General features: G+C 37.7%; 1 long non-coding RNA gene across 1 annotated transcript; it reads right to left on the bottom strand.

Moving 5' to 3' along the window:
• Nucleotides 1-3865: 3865 nt before the first annotated feature.
• Nucleotides 3866-7915, bottom strand: LOC117306350. The gene is made up of 4 exons (XR_004520928.1): nucleotides 7839-7915; nucleotides 5852-6014; nucleotides 5015-5113; nucleotides 3866-4009 (listed from the first exon to the last, which is right to left on the bottom strand). It is a non-coding gene; the product is annotated as an uncharacterized LOC117306350 (long non-coding RNA).
• Nucleotides 7916-15152: the final 7237 nt, after the last annotated feature.

Genomic DNA, 15152 nt, shown 5'->3' with positions numbered 1-15152 from the left:
TTGGTCCAAAATTTTAAAAATTTGTGATGCCGGCATCACAAAATTTTCAGATTTCGGGTCAACCAATTTTGGGTGATTTTATGGTTTCAAATGATACAGGAAGGACTACTGAACACATTGTATCCGTGTTGGATGGGTAAACAAGCAAAAGTTTGAGATTTATTGAGAATTTTGTAAGTGTGGGCTTTTGGTCCAAAATCTAAAAAATCTGTGATGCCGGCATCACAAAATTTTCAGATTTCGGGTCAAGAAATTTTGGGTGATTTTATGGTTTCAAATGATACAGGAAGGACTACTGAACACATTGTATCCGTGTGGGATGGGTAAACAAGCAAAAGTTTGAGATTTATTGAGAATTTTGTAAGTTTGGGTTTTTGGTCCAAAATCTGAAAAATCTGTGATGCCGGAATCACAAAATTTTCAGATTTCGGGTCAACAAATATTGGGTGATTTTATGGTTTCAAATGATACAGAAAGGACTACTGAACACATTTCATCAGTGTGGGATGGGTAATCGAGCAAAAGTTTGAGATTTATTGAGAATTTTGTAAGTTTGGGTTTTTTGGTCCAAAATCTGAAAAATTTGTGATGCCGGCATCACAAAATTTTCAGATTTCGGGTCAAGAAATTTTGGGTGATTTTATGGTTTCAAATGATACAGAAAGGACTACTGACGACATTTCATCAGTACACACTGAGTAAATCAACCAGAGTTAGAGATTTATTGAGAATTTTGTGAAGTTAAATTTTTACTCAAAAATCTATTTTAAAAAATGTGCCATGCGGGCATGGCCAAAATTTAAGATTTTGGGTCAAACAATTTTGGGTGATTTTATGGTTTCAAATGATACAGAATACACTACTGAAGACATTACATCAGTACAGACCGAGTGAACTAAACAAAGTTTGAGGTCTATTGAGAATTTTGTGAAGTTTAATTTTTAGTCAAAAATCTGGAAAATGCGCCATGCCGACAAGGCCAAATTTTCAGATTTGGGGACAAACAATTTTTCGGTTATTTTATGGTTTCAAATGATACAGAATACACTACATTTCATCAGTGCAGACTAAGTAACTCAACCAGAGTTTGAGGTGTAATGAGAAATTTGTTAAGTTGAGTTTTTAGTCAAAAATCTAAATTAAAACAAGAATGGTGTGTTGATAACACAAATGCCCCGCTGAGATAGGAGTTGCTAACCAAGTCCTTTTTTAGTTATTGTTTCAGCCAAAATGAGCTTAATATTTGAGGGGGTCCAAAAACAATAGGCGTCTAGGGGATTCCATGACCAATCCACAAACCAAGTTTTGAGTTGATACGCCAAGTCCTTCTTGAGATATCGCTCGGACAACATTTCTTTTGTTTTAGCCATAACGAGCTTAATATTTATCTGAGGAGGTCCAAAATCAATAGGCTTCTAGGGGATCCCATGACCAATCCACAAACCAAGTTTGGAGTTGATACGCCAAGTCCTTCTTGAGATATCGCTCGGACAACATTTCTTTTGTTTTAGCCATAACAAGCTTAATATTTATCTGAGGGGGTCCAAAATCATTAGGCTTCTAGGGGATCCCACGATCAATCCACAAACCAAGTTTGGAGTTGACACGCCAAGTCCTTCTTGAGATATCGCTCGGACAACATTTCTTTTGTTTTAGCCAGAACGAGCTTAATATTTATCAGACAAGGATGATGTCCACACACACACACACACGCACACACCCGCACACGTGGAAGGACAAGGCAAACACTATATGCCCCTTCGGCTGGCTTCGCCGGCGGGGCATAAAAAGCGGTTTCAAATGACACAGAATGAACTACTGCAGTCATTTTACTAGTGGTGATTGGGGATAAGAGTAAAAGTTCAAGATATATTAGGATTTTTTTGAAGTTCTTAATTAAACTCTAGAAGGTCCAGTTAAATGTTGAAAGACAAAATCAACCAGGTGTTGTTCCAATGGTTGCCATTGTTGAAAGTATTTGTGAAGACTTCTGCTTTTTATGGGGAGAGAGAGTTATTACATGTGCATAAAAAAATAACGGAACTAGCAGAGCAAGCAAACAGTACACATGGATTACCTTCTGCATCATCTGAGGCGCATCGACTCTTGGACTGAGGAGAGCAGCAAGTAGTACAAGTAGAATGGTGCAGATAAGTATGCAGGGCGGAAAGAAGAGGCATACAACTGTCCTGTCTCAGCTTTCACCTGCAGTTTGGAGGGAAAATGACCTAACACAGTGTTATTAAACAGTTCAGAATAAATTCTTACACTGATTTCCAGCCTTTCTAATTACGAACCAAGCTTTATTTAAAAACCAATGAATTTTTTAAGAAAGATCAAAGTTTTTTTTAAGGATGAATTATCTCCTGTACATTTCAATAATGCAATCAGAAAGTAGGTACAACAATCTCAAACGTGAGTTCACTGTGTGCAAATTTTGAGAATACAGATTGTCTTAAATGTTGGTAAAATAAAATTGCAAGTGTAACAGTTTAAAGTTTATGGGGCTAGTAATTCAACCCTGTATCTAGTTTACAATACTTCTTGTACCAATTTCAATTTCACATTTCAGTTCACACAGTGTACGAGTCATCTAAATGTTTTTGTTGTGAATCATTTTGATGGGTGAGAGGGTGGGCTGACACTTTTTGACTAAATCTCTAACAACAAAATGCTGAAAATTGCCAACTTTTACCGAAATCTCCAACAACAAATCTTTAACAAATCTTTAACAAATCTCTGACTTTACCACACAACAAAATGCTGAAAATTGCCTGCTTTTGAGAGTTGGCTGACCAAATTATCCAACGCTGAAAATGTTTCCAGTGAAACAGAGAGTGCTTGTCGACTCGCTGATGAGATTAGGGGAAGTCGTAAGGCATAAGGACCGAAGAACTTATGAGCAGCACCCGATGAAATTCAGTCACCCATCAGTGGTGCGGGGGGTGGTTTTCAATTGTAACAGAACGGACTTCTGATGACATTTTATCTGTATGGAATGGGTATTTGAGAAAAAGTTAAATTTTTAGTCAAAAATCTAATAAATCTGTGATGCCGGCATCACAAAATGTTCAGATTTTAGGACAAAAGAGTTTCATTAATTTGATTGTTCCAAATGATACAGAACGGACTACTTAAGACATTTTATCAATCAGTTTGACCCAGGACCTCCTCCTTATAACTGACATCATTCTAGCTGCCGGTCATCGAGGCATCTTGTAATGAAATGCTACTAAATTAGAAAATATCAAAAGTATTTTCCAGGTGAAACAAAACAAAAATTAACACAAACAAACATGTAAACAAGAAGAGTAGTGTTTGGAAAACACAAACTTCCAAAAGCCCAGCAAGAGTTGCTCCATTTTTAGACATTTAACCTAGGTGGGCAACAGATAATAGGCTTTTGGAGAAATCCCAAGGTTTGGAAATAAATGCCAAACCTTTTGAGTTATATTTTGTTTTCTTTTTAGGCTCAATGGCGTTGACTTGAGACCTAAGGGGCCCAAAAACAACTGTCTTCTGGAGGGAGACATTTCTCACAATATTTTATATTATAACACACCTCTTGCTTTTTCTGTATTCTGGTTGGCTGAAACACGGTCACGTGGGATGAACGAATATAGTCTAGTGATCGCACGCGCGTGTTTAGCGGGAACTAGTTCCCGAGTGGGCACTAGTCTTTGAAAATAGGGGGGCCTAATTCCATCGGCCTTCGGCCTCGGGAAATAGGTCCCTCTTCTGGTCACTCAAAGACCCTCGGGGGAATATACGTGCACTAGTTACCAAATTATGCCAGTCAATATGTGTATACTATTTTATACTATCGTATGAATAGTGTTTAAACACACACACCTGCAATCGAGAAGGTCCGCTTGTCCATGTTTTTGCTTGTACTCTAATCCAAGCTACAGGTTCCCAGAGCGTATTGTGCTAAAGCAGCCACATCAGAGTAATTGATGGTCCTTTTCGTCGAACGAAAGAGAGACAGTCACCTTCGGCGAGTCAAGCTCTGAAAGAGAAACAATAGTTAACCTGATTAATTTTGAGATCAAAATATCAGGATTGTGCATTACAGTATTCGGCCATTTACTCTCAGCAAAGGAAATACACAGAAAGGCGATTGATGGCTTTTCATCTGGGACAATTAAAAGCTTTCCAATTTAGCACTCATCTATAAAGCTTTTGATGAAAAAGTCAGTATAGCTTTGCTACATCATTACCATTAAAACACTCAAACACCAAAATGGTCAAAAATATTCATCGAACGTGGCACAATAGGAATACAAGAACTGACATATAGTTAATAACTGAATCAATGTGTGGTGAAGAGGTTTTCAACTAGTGGTTTAATTCCAATGAGGCCTGGTTCTTCTACCGAGACGAAGTCGAGGTAAATTATAAAGAACCAGGCCTCGGCGTGTTTAAACCACTAGTTGAAAACCGATTCAACACACTTTGATTCCCACTCATAAATACCTTTTCGGTCAAAAATATCATCACTTTTTGGTCAACAAGTAAAATAAATGCAACAATTATAATTGTTAAATGATTTCTTTCAACACAACACCCCTCCAGCTATGAAATGGTAAAGCCCTCCGCGGCCCTCGGGTTAACAACTCCTTATAAGGGAATGCTGTGCGCATTGCGCGTATCGTGTGATGTGGCACAACTGTTTCAGCTGTTGCTCTCAACCAATAGGAATGAAGAAACTGTCTTATAAGAACAGGTGCAAGGTCGCGTGTCACGCCCATGAATTAACACTTTTTATCGGTCATAAACAAAGGTTTATACACGCCCACGTAACGCGCTCTCCACCAATAGGAATAGCGAAACTGTCTGAGGTATTTATGAATGACTGTTTATCCACCTGTACAGTCACACTATGTTCTTATTTGTGTTTTCACATTTGGCTTACAATTTTACAAAACACAGGATATGTGATGGCTCTTTCAAATCAATGCATGTGCAGGGCAGTTTTTTTCTCCCGATGGTGGAGAATTATTTTTTTACTTACCTAAGCTGAACTCAAGGAGTTCTACAGGCTTATAGTCCATCTCGCTTGGCCTTGCCATTCTTAACACCATCTTTGTTTGGAGAACTGGTCGTTCACGCCCTAATTAGAAATACAAATATAGATAATAAAGAGAAACAACACAAACACAATATAACAACAAATCTCTCAATGCACTTCGGGAAACCTCAAGCCTTGGACCAATTTGGCCGGCAGGCTGGAAATGCGATATGGATGTACAGTTTAAAATAGCCCCTCTTTCAGACTAAAAGTAAAATCAGATGAGCAAAATGTCATTGATAGGGACCCCTCTCAGGAAGGCCAATAATGTGGTCATGACTCTAGCTTTATGAGCACATATTGAAGTTCCTGGTTAGGATGGCCAGTCTTCCCCGGATGATGCCCAAATTACTTCCACGAGTCAGCGCGTATCTTTTAATAATAATAATAATAACCCGTTTTTATATAGCGCTTTTCACACCCGGAGGGCGTCCCAAAGCGCTTCACATTATTACCCCTGGTCACTGGGCCTTAAATCACTCCTTAAACCATCTCAGCTCCCTGGTGGGGAGTATACAGCCTTGTGCAACATTAATATGCGCTACTCGGCTAAATCAATCACAAGAACCATCTTTTAAAGCTTGTCGATGTGTAGGGGGGGGAGGTGACGAACAACTGCTTACAGTCCCCCTTTCGGGGGCTTTGTATGGCTAAATATCATTAAATGCATGCCAGAGTCCGAAAATCGATAAAATTGACTTCAGTTCCAGCACAAATATTCCTGGTGGTTTGAAGGACGGGATTGGTTCTCAGTAAGGAAACCCATTTAAAGGGACCCACCTTACTCCACTCTGTTTCCACTGTAAGTGACAAGGCTCAATTGACGGTAGATGGAACTCACTCCGACATCTTGTGGTAGTTGCCACCTTGGTCCATATTCATTCTTTGCCACAGCTTGAAGAGAAGCTTACGATCCTAGGCAGCACAGGTCCAAGTCCATCCTCTGCAAATAGAAGAAAAATAGATTGATCCTTACCAACTGGTATCCTTTACAATCAAGCTAATAATGGTTGTACTTGAATCTCATTTGGTTCTGTAGAGACACAGTAAGGAGAGCCGGTCCTCTAATTAATAAAGGACGAGCATTCGCCAAAATACAATCAATATTTACAATAAATGAACAATGACAGTTAAGTAAAATATATCAAATAAACTTCTCCTGTACAGGTTTTAATGGTAACCCATAGCAAACAACACAAAAAGTTATAACACTACAGTATATACATTACATAACATTACACAGTGCACAGTGTAAGTTCACAAAAAGGTCAGCACACACAGAGGCTAACGGACGCACGTGTGTGACAGTGCTGCCTGGCAATACACACATGGTTTTACAAATAAAACGATCCAAATAGAGAGCTACAAAATCACAATAATTTGGGCATTAATGAGGGTAAAAACACAGAATAATACTCACAAATATCTCTACAACTCACTTGATCCCATATAAATAGGTTTTTGGAGCATGGCCAGAGCCATGCTCCCTATAAAAATAGAGAGAATCACAGACCAAACAAATTAGTTGCTCTTCCAAGTCGAAGCTATAGAAAAAGAGAGTGAATGTCATGTGACATCCCCAAAAGTAAACTTTATTCAAGTCAAACAATGAGGGCGCACTTGGCGGATCCCTACAGTTCAAATACTATTATCTTTGCCTGAGGCTAGAAACACCAAAGTCTGACAATATCGGACAGTTCATGGCATACACAATGTGTTTGTGACAAAGATCAGAGCATTTAGCTTAGTCGGTTTTGTATAGCGCTTTACCACAGCCCAAAAGGGCGTCTCAAAGTGCTCCAAACATTATTACCCCTGGTCACTGGGCCTTAAATCACTCCTTAAACCATCTCAGCTCCCTGGGGAGTATACAGCCGATGCTGCGAGCTACCGCACTCCAAGCTAATCAGTTACTCTGCCCTCAAAGGTACCCATTTTACCCCTGGGTAGAGAGAGGCATAGGTTATATAAGTGCCTTGCTCAAGAACACAAGTGTCGCGACTGGGATTCAAACCCACATCCCGATAAACCACTAGAACTTGAATCCGATGGTCCTATCCGCTCGGCCACGACACAAAAAAGCAGGGGTTTTGGGGGGGAAAAGAGTCTTAGCAGGAAATTTATCAAGGAATGAAAGGCTGGCTGAGCTGATTTTGTGTTCGGTGTCTTACAGGTGACGATGCAGGTGTTAGAGCGAAAGTTGTGCTCTCATGTGGTGATACAGGGGAGTCTACCCAATGCAGTTATAGATGGTCTGTCTACAACTTTTGCAGGCAACTTGGAGGCAACCAACTGCAGTGCACACTACAAGACCACTTTGGTCGAGCATGAGTCAATCCACTTTCGATCCACAAAAGAAAAGTAATAACATTTAAATGGGAATGCCTTTCCTCTTTGGAGATTGCTTGGAACTGGTTGCCCGTATATTGCCTCATTTGACATGGCCTGCAACATGGGTACCAATTGTGGCAGAGGTCACCCTAAGCTTCGCTGGATAGACAATCAGGAAAACTGTTGTATTCATGTAGAGTACTCCAGCATGGCGAGTGATCAAATAGTGACATCATCTGAGAGTGGTCTATAGGTGGATTGCACATAGCGTCATCGCTTGCAATTCTTAATGATAAAAAATGGAAAAGTGCACATGTGTACGAGCTGCACACAACTCTCAGCCAATGATAGCCTTTTTTGCGCGTGCACATTTTTTCAAAGTTGGTGCTCATGATGTCATGTGGCACCCCATCTTTTGGTGAGCGGTGTACTTTACCTTCCATGTAGATCCATGACTTTGGTAACTATTGGTGATCAACTTTGGTTGTCTCTTCTGCATCATATTGATAGAGAGTCCAACTTGTGGGGATTCATCAGGGTCTTGAATTATTCACATCTTTGACTCTCGACTGGCTCTGAAAAGAGCTGGTGTGGTCTCAACGTTTCGGACAGTTAACTCTGAAGACGAGCAGAGTATACTGTTTGAAATGTTGAGACCCAACCACCTCTTTAATGAACTTTCTCTATGAAAAAAATTATAAAAATCATTAGAATTTGTGAGTTTTCAAAGAAAATTAGTTGAAAAAATTCTTCTCTTTAGGCATACCTGCGAGGGTAGAGGTTGATATTGTGAATGACAAGCTTTCGGAGCGCCACGGCAGCTCGGGGCTGTATACTCCCTAATGGGAGCTGAGAAAGATTAAAGGGATGTTTATTGGCCCAATGACCAGGGGACTAATGTAAAGCGCATTGATACGGTTTATTGTGAAATGCGCTATATAAGAATTTGTTATTATTATATATGGTCACGGTCAATATTTTCAGCAGATTTTGGCATTAGCCAGAACAAATGTATCAGTTTGAAAAGAATGTCTCTAGCTTAAAGAGAAAAAAGTAACAAAGAAGGATTAGAATCATAAATATACTTTCCCAGGTATACCTGGTGAACTCAGATTTGTAGCTAGACCAATTTTTGTGGTGGGCTACGAAATATAATTTTTAAAGTCCACAAAGGGGCGAGTAGGTCAACACAAATATTCATATGTAGGATTTTGAAACTCATGCTTAATATATGGGGCCATTATTGCTGAAGTGCAAGCTTCAAGTAGGCATGATGCCAGGTTTCCACTCTGTTCATGTTAATAAAGGGCCATGCACAGTGAACAATATCTTGAATTGATAATACTGGGGAAATATATGGAGGGCGACACAATGTTTTTTGCTCAGAGTGCTGGGCAAAAAGTGTGAGTTCTTGGCAGGCCTGCCAAGCATCGCCCACTGGGCTACAACACTGCTGGTGATACTTTACCAAAATTTACTGTGTCCCTCAGATACAATGGCTGCACAACGCGGCATAGGCAAAAATGAAGAAAATCTAGTAGCTGTAACAAAGAAAGCAAAACTGACCAAACAAGATTAAAATCGTAACATGGGGATTATTTCAAACCTAATTATGACAATACATTAATAAACTTTACTCCAGTTCCAGACCTAAACTGTATCAGATGAGGATGTAAACTGCAAACAGTGAAAAAAGACTGTGGCTGATAAATCCAAGATTAACATTTGCAATTTGTTTTTTTTTAGGTAAATTCTCACTCAAATAATAAAAGACTTTAGGCCTGAAACCTTTTATTAGGCATCTAAAAATCACACAAATTTGTGCAACAAGGATATTTTTTCTTTCATTATTCTCTCGAATTTTTAATGACCAATGAAAAAAAAAATCACAGATTTGTGGGTTTTTGTGCATGTTGGGATACACCAAGTGAGAATACTGGTCAATTTCCAAAGGTGTCTGGTGCCAGGTTAACATTTACACTGGTTTTGTTTATACCTCATACTTAACCTAACTCAATTTCCAGAGTGACCAACCATGCTGTATCGAGCTCAAGAATACATCACCTGCATGAAAAAGAAAAAAAAGGTTTAGGTTATGGAAGAACATAATGAATAAATCCAGGTTAGCATCCACAAATATTTGTCCACCAAATGCTTCACCTATCTCCATTTCCAGATTAACATTGATGTGGCTACGACAACACTTCCACTGCAAATGAAAACAAAAAGGAGGTTATGGCTGTGGAAGAAACAAATAAGTCAGAATTAAGGCTGCGAAGAAAAAGATTGGTTAACCTGTGGAGGATTAAGGCATGTCCATGTCTTGGCGACAGTGTAGTTGTACTTTGTCTTGGTTCAAATTTTATTGATTTTAAATTGGTTTACTTTGAAAAATCCTTTGGTCCGATGAGGACAGTATTAGAATCAAGACTAAGTAGAACCAAAGACTACCCCGGCTTTGAACCTGGGGGAAGCAGACTTATTTTTAATCCTAAGACTTACTACTAGGCCTTTCAAGTAATTGTTGCTATTGTTACGAACCCGTTACCACGGCATCATTGTCTGGTTCCTCCATGGCTGATTATTGTGTCCAGGCTTCAACAGTTGGGAACCAGACTTGGCTTATGCCTGGTTCCTTCTGGAATAAGAGCTGCTTCTCAGGATTCTTCATGCACCTTCTCGTCCTTCTGTTCTGGAAATCTTTTTTTTGAGGCGCTGCGATCGCACATTTAAAATGTTGCAGAGCTTGATATTTGTTTTGTCCGAGAACTAAATTGATCCATTTCTAGTGTGGTTTTACGATATATGCCCTAATAGAAGCACAATTTTAAAGTTCATGGCAGAGGGCATGACTAAAAATTCAACTTCACACATAATTCTCAATAAATTTCTAACTCTGGTTGATTTACTCAGTCCCCACTGATGAAATGTCTTCAGTAGTGTACTTTGTATCATTTGAAACCATAAAATCATCGAAAATTGTTTGACCCCAAATCTGGAAATTTGGCCATGCCGGCATGGCACATTTTTCAGATTTTGGACTAAAAATTCAACTTCACAAGATTTGGCATGCTCATGCCCATTCCCACGTCTCATTACAAAATATGTGGTGTCTATTAAACTAAACTAGACAAAATTATTTGGGTAATAATATTCTTGTTAATAGTAGTTCGAGAGATACAAGCTACATGTAGTCTTTGCACACAAACATTGACTCACAAGAGTACACAAAATACGCCCTAGAAGTAAATTTCATAATTTAATTTTAATGGCCTAGCATTATTTGTTTGTCTTTCTGACAATAGAGGGCGTGGTCATCTATATGATACATCCCACTACTGTTTACCTACCTAATGGTGTCTGTTAGTCTAATTTTAGAGTAATAATAATCTTGATGAAATTGTTATCAAAGATAAAATAATGTTAGTCTTTACATAAACAAAGGTGTACAAGCACACATGACATAGGCCCTAGAAGTAAACTTTATATAAACTTTCTTTCTTATGGCAGAACTTTCATCATTCTGACAATAGAGGGGGTGCTCATTGGATAACCCCAGTACTCATTACAAACTTTTTGAGGTACTTATCAAAGAAAAATACATAAACACAGACACAAAAGCATAACAAAACAATTTTGTATGAGCTCATGGCAGAGCGTTATTATTTCTTTTTCATTCTGACAATAGAGGGGGTGCTATGTTTGATGCTAATGCCAATTCCCACGACTCATATGGTTAGTTGTGGGACTTTATATGTTTAAAAACAGCCCTTTGGTGTTGCAAGACCAATTAGGGAAGAAATCAACATCGTGATACTTTATCAAAATGGCGATAATTCAGAAAAAAAACAAGACGATATCGTAATCGTTCAAGAAGTGGTATCAGGATTTTCGACACATGATATTGCCCAGCAAGCTTACTCATTACAAACTGATGGTGGTGTCTATTTAACTTATTCAGACGAAATTAACCCGGGTTTGAGGGTAATAAAAGTCTTGTTGCGGTATTTATAAAAGAGAAATTCTAGCCTTTACAAAAACACAGGCGCATAAGCATTGATGATATAGGCCCTAGAAGCCAAAAAAAACAAAATTATTTTCATGGCATAACTTTAATAATAATTACTTGTTATTCTTACAATAGGGGGCTTGCTTTGTTGTTTATGCCAATGACCACAACTCATAACAAACATATTTGAGCTAACTTCGATTAAATAATTGGGTAAACATTATTTTTAATAAATATGTTTGAAAGATACAAACTGGTCTTTACACAAACATTGAAGCGCAAGAGTACACAATAGGCCCTTGTGAGTAAATAAAGTATTTTATGGCAGAATTTTGTTACTTGTTTGACTAATATTTTGTCAATTATATTTGAAAGATAAAGCTTAAGTCTTTACACAAACCTCGCCATGCAGGAGTACATGAAAGGCTCTATAGGAGTACATTTTATAAAGTTCATTTCTATGGCAGAACTTTTTTATTTATTTGTCATTCTGACAATAGAGGGGGTGCTAATATTTGATGATCATGCCAACAACTCATTTTGTTACTTGTTTGACTAATATTTTGTCAATTATATTTGAAAGATAAAGCTTAAGTCTTTACACAAACCTCGCCATGCAGGAGTACAAGAAAGGCTCTATAGGAGTACATTTTATAAAGTTCATTTCTATGGCAGAACTTTTTTATTTATTTGTCATTCTGACAATAGAGGGGGTGCTAATATTTGATGATCATGCCAACAACTCATTACAAACTTGAGTGATGTCTATTAGACTCATTTACTCCTTAATTCATGTAATAATATTCTTCTTGAAGTATTTATCAGCGATCAAAGCTAGCCTTTACATAGATACAGACGCACAAGCATACATGATATAGGCCCAAGAAGTAAACTTTAATAATTAATTTTATGGAAGAACTTTTTTATTTAATTTGTCATTCTTACAAAAGAGGGGGTGCTTAAGTTTGATGTTAATGCCCATTCCCACAACTTTTTACCAAACTACGGTGGAGTCTAAATTAGACTAAGCAAGACTAAACATCAAAGACGCTCACGCATACATGATTATGCCCTGAAATAAATTTTATCAGGTTTATGTTTATGGCAGAACTTACTTATTAATCATTTATTTGCCTGTCTGACAATAGAGGTCACGCTTACTTCCTATGCAATTTCTCGCTACTCATTACAAACTTAAGCTGGTGTCTACTTTCAACTAATTTTTATAGTAAATTAATCAGATAGTTTATGTCAGAGCATTCTTAACTGGTTGTTCTACTCGATGTGGTATGTCAGCTATCAGTTTTCCAAAGGTCCACGAATATAGATTTTTGATATATTTGTCTGAAGATAAAACCAATTAGCTTTAACAAACAAAGACCTAATTACGAGAAAGTTTATTGATGTCATTCAACTGAAGTTTCATTTACCAAAGGTGGTAAAAGAAATGCAGTAGTTACAAAGATGATGTGGGGAGTTCGTGTTTCAACAATTACAAAAGCAAATACAAAATTCCATTCGCTTTATGCCAGTACGCCTATTGAAGTTATATTACATTGTAGAAGCTAAAACATGTCCTTTACAGCCTAAGAAAACTTCTTCCCAGAAATAAAGCTAAGATGTTTGCATCACTGGCTACAACCATATGCAATACAAGACAGACCCATGGTACTAGCTGTGGTGGTGGCATCATCACCAAGGAAGGTAAATTTACTGGTGACAACATTAATAAGTACCTACAATCCCAGCCAAAATGCTTCGGCCACCCGTTCCTTACAACACAAAAACCATTCCCTGTCCACTTCCCCCTGACAATAAACATCCCCCCCCCAATGTTGACTGGAATGCAGAAGATCAAGCAACAATGAGAACCAACATTGGAAAGGAGGCAGTGGGCCCAAGGAGATATGGCGGGGATTGTCTGAAATTTTTAGGCACAAATTTTTCTTTTAAATATTACACAATAAGGCTTTTAAAAGACCATAAAATTGGGCCAAAAAGTCAACAAATTCCTCAGTAAAAAGCCTAACTCCAGCAAGTTTATCCAATCTGAACCCAGAATTGAAAAAGCACAAGTCTGAGGTAAAAGTCCAGTAGAACATCAAATATGGGCCGAATTTTAGATAAACACAAGGTAGCTAGTAGTCCAACAATTTTATCCATGTTGGGCAAAAAATTTACTAAATCAGAAAGGGGTAGCCTAAGTCCAGCATTTTTATCACATTTGGACCAACAATTAAGAAAAACACAAGGGGTACATCTACCGTATCAAATTTAGGTCGAACACTAAGAAAAACACAATAAGTCCGACATTTTTATCAAATTTTAACCCAAAATTGGAAGAAAAAAATCACTAGGGATAAGTCAAGCATTTTATACAGTTTGAGCCATAATTAAAAAATCACAAGGGAAGGGAGAAGACCCTGCAACAATGAGAACCAACATTTAAAGGGGCACAGGGGGGCCATAACGAGATATGGTTGGGAATGTAGATGTAAACAAATCAGCTGAAAATCAAAATGAGGAGAAAATTATGAAGAAAATGTTAGTTCTTAGCTTACCTCCATCCATTGAATCTTGAAATGAATGAGCTTACCCACTCATGATGTTTTTATCTCTTCCATAGATTGGTAGACACAGGCGAAGCACACATCACATATCCATAGACAAAACACACACACAGAGCCAATCCATAGATAATACAGCAGACACACGGCATGCAAGTAGATGTTGGCCTTTGTTCATTGAAGAAAGTCTCTTGGTGATAATAGTCAGCACGTGTTTCGGATTAGAGTTTGTATATTCATAATATATGTTGTGCATTGAATGCATTTGTTCAGGCAGGAGTTCAGACACCAAGGTTTTAAGAGTTTGGTAAAAAATAAAGAAGTTCGGTTTACATTTCCTTGGTTAGGCACTGAGTTCATAATTATAGGCCTACCAAGGTTTTAAGAGTTATGGTAAAAACAAAAGTTTAGTCCACAGTTCCTTGGTTTCTACCTCCATGGTTAGAGTTCATAAGACAAGTTGGAAGAGTTCGGTGAAAAAAAATAATATCAGTTGACATTTTCAGGGTTAAGCACTAGAGTTCATATACCAAGATTTAAAGAGTTCGGCGAAAACGTTCATATACCAAGATTAAAAAAAAAATACTAAAAACCAAGTCCACGCACTATAAACACAGTTCATACACCAATGCTCTAAAAGTTTAAAAATCCATTCCATGGTTGGGTATTAGAGTTTGTATAACAACAAGGTTTTAAGAGTTTAACCCAGGAAATTGAGTTCATATTTCCTTAGTCAGGCAAATTACTGGCCCCGTTTATAGCATCTAGGCATACCATAGGCTTAGTGCAATTCAGACCACATCATGGTCAGGCACTAAAGTTCATATTATTATACCAAGGTTTGAAGGGTTCAGTTAAAAAAAAATTTATTCAGTCCGTATCTCCTTGCTCAGGTACTAGAGTTCACTGTATAGAGTTCAGTTTAAAAATTGATTTTGTTAAAGTGCAGTTCAGTCCACACTATAAAGTTTATACACCGAGATTTTAAGTGTTCAGTTAAAAAAAAATTGAAGTTCAGTTCATAATACTGGTTTATAGGCACAAAAGTTCATAAATCAATGCTTCAATTTAAGCACTGATTTAGATTAAACAAAACAAAAACAACATTTTGTTATATAATAATAACAAATAAATAAACAAAATGAAGTTCAGTTCAGTCCACATATCCTTGGTT

The sequence above is a fragment of the Asterias rubens genome, unplaced genomic scaffold (genome assembly GCF_902459465.1).
Source record: "Asterias rubens unplaced genomic scaffold, eAstRub1.3, whole genome shotgun sequence".
In the NCBI taxonomy this organism is placed as follows: domain Eukaryota; kingdom Metazoa; phylum Echinodermata; class Asteroidea; order Forcipulatida; family Asteriidae; genus Asterias; species Asterias rubens.
Note: the sequence above shows the minus strand (reverse complement) of the source record. Positions and strands in the feature narration are given on the sequence as shown.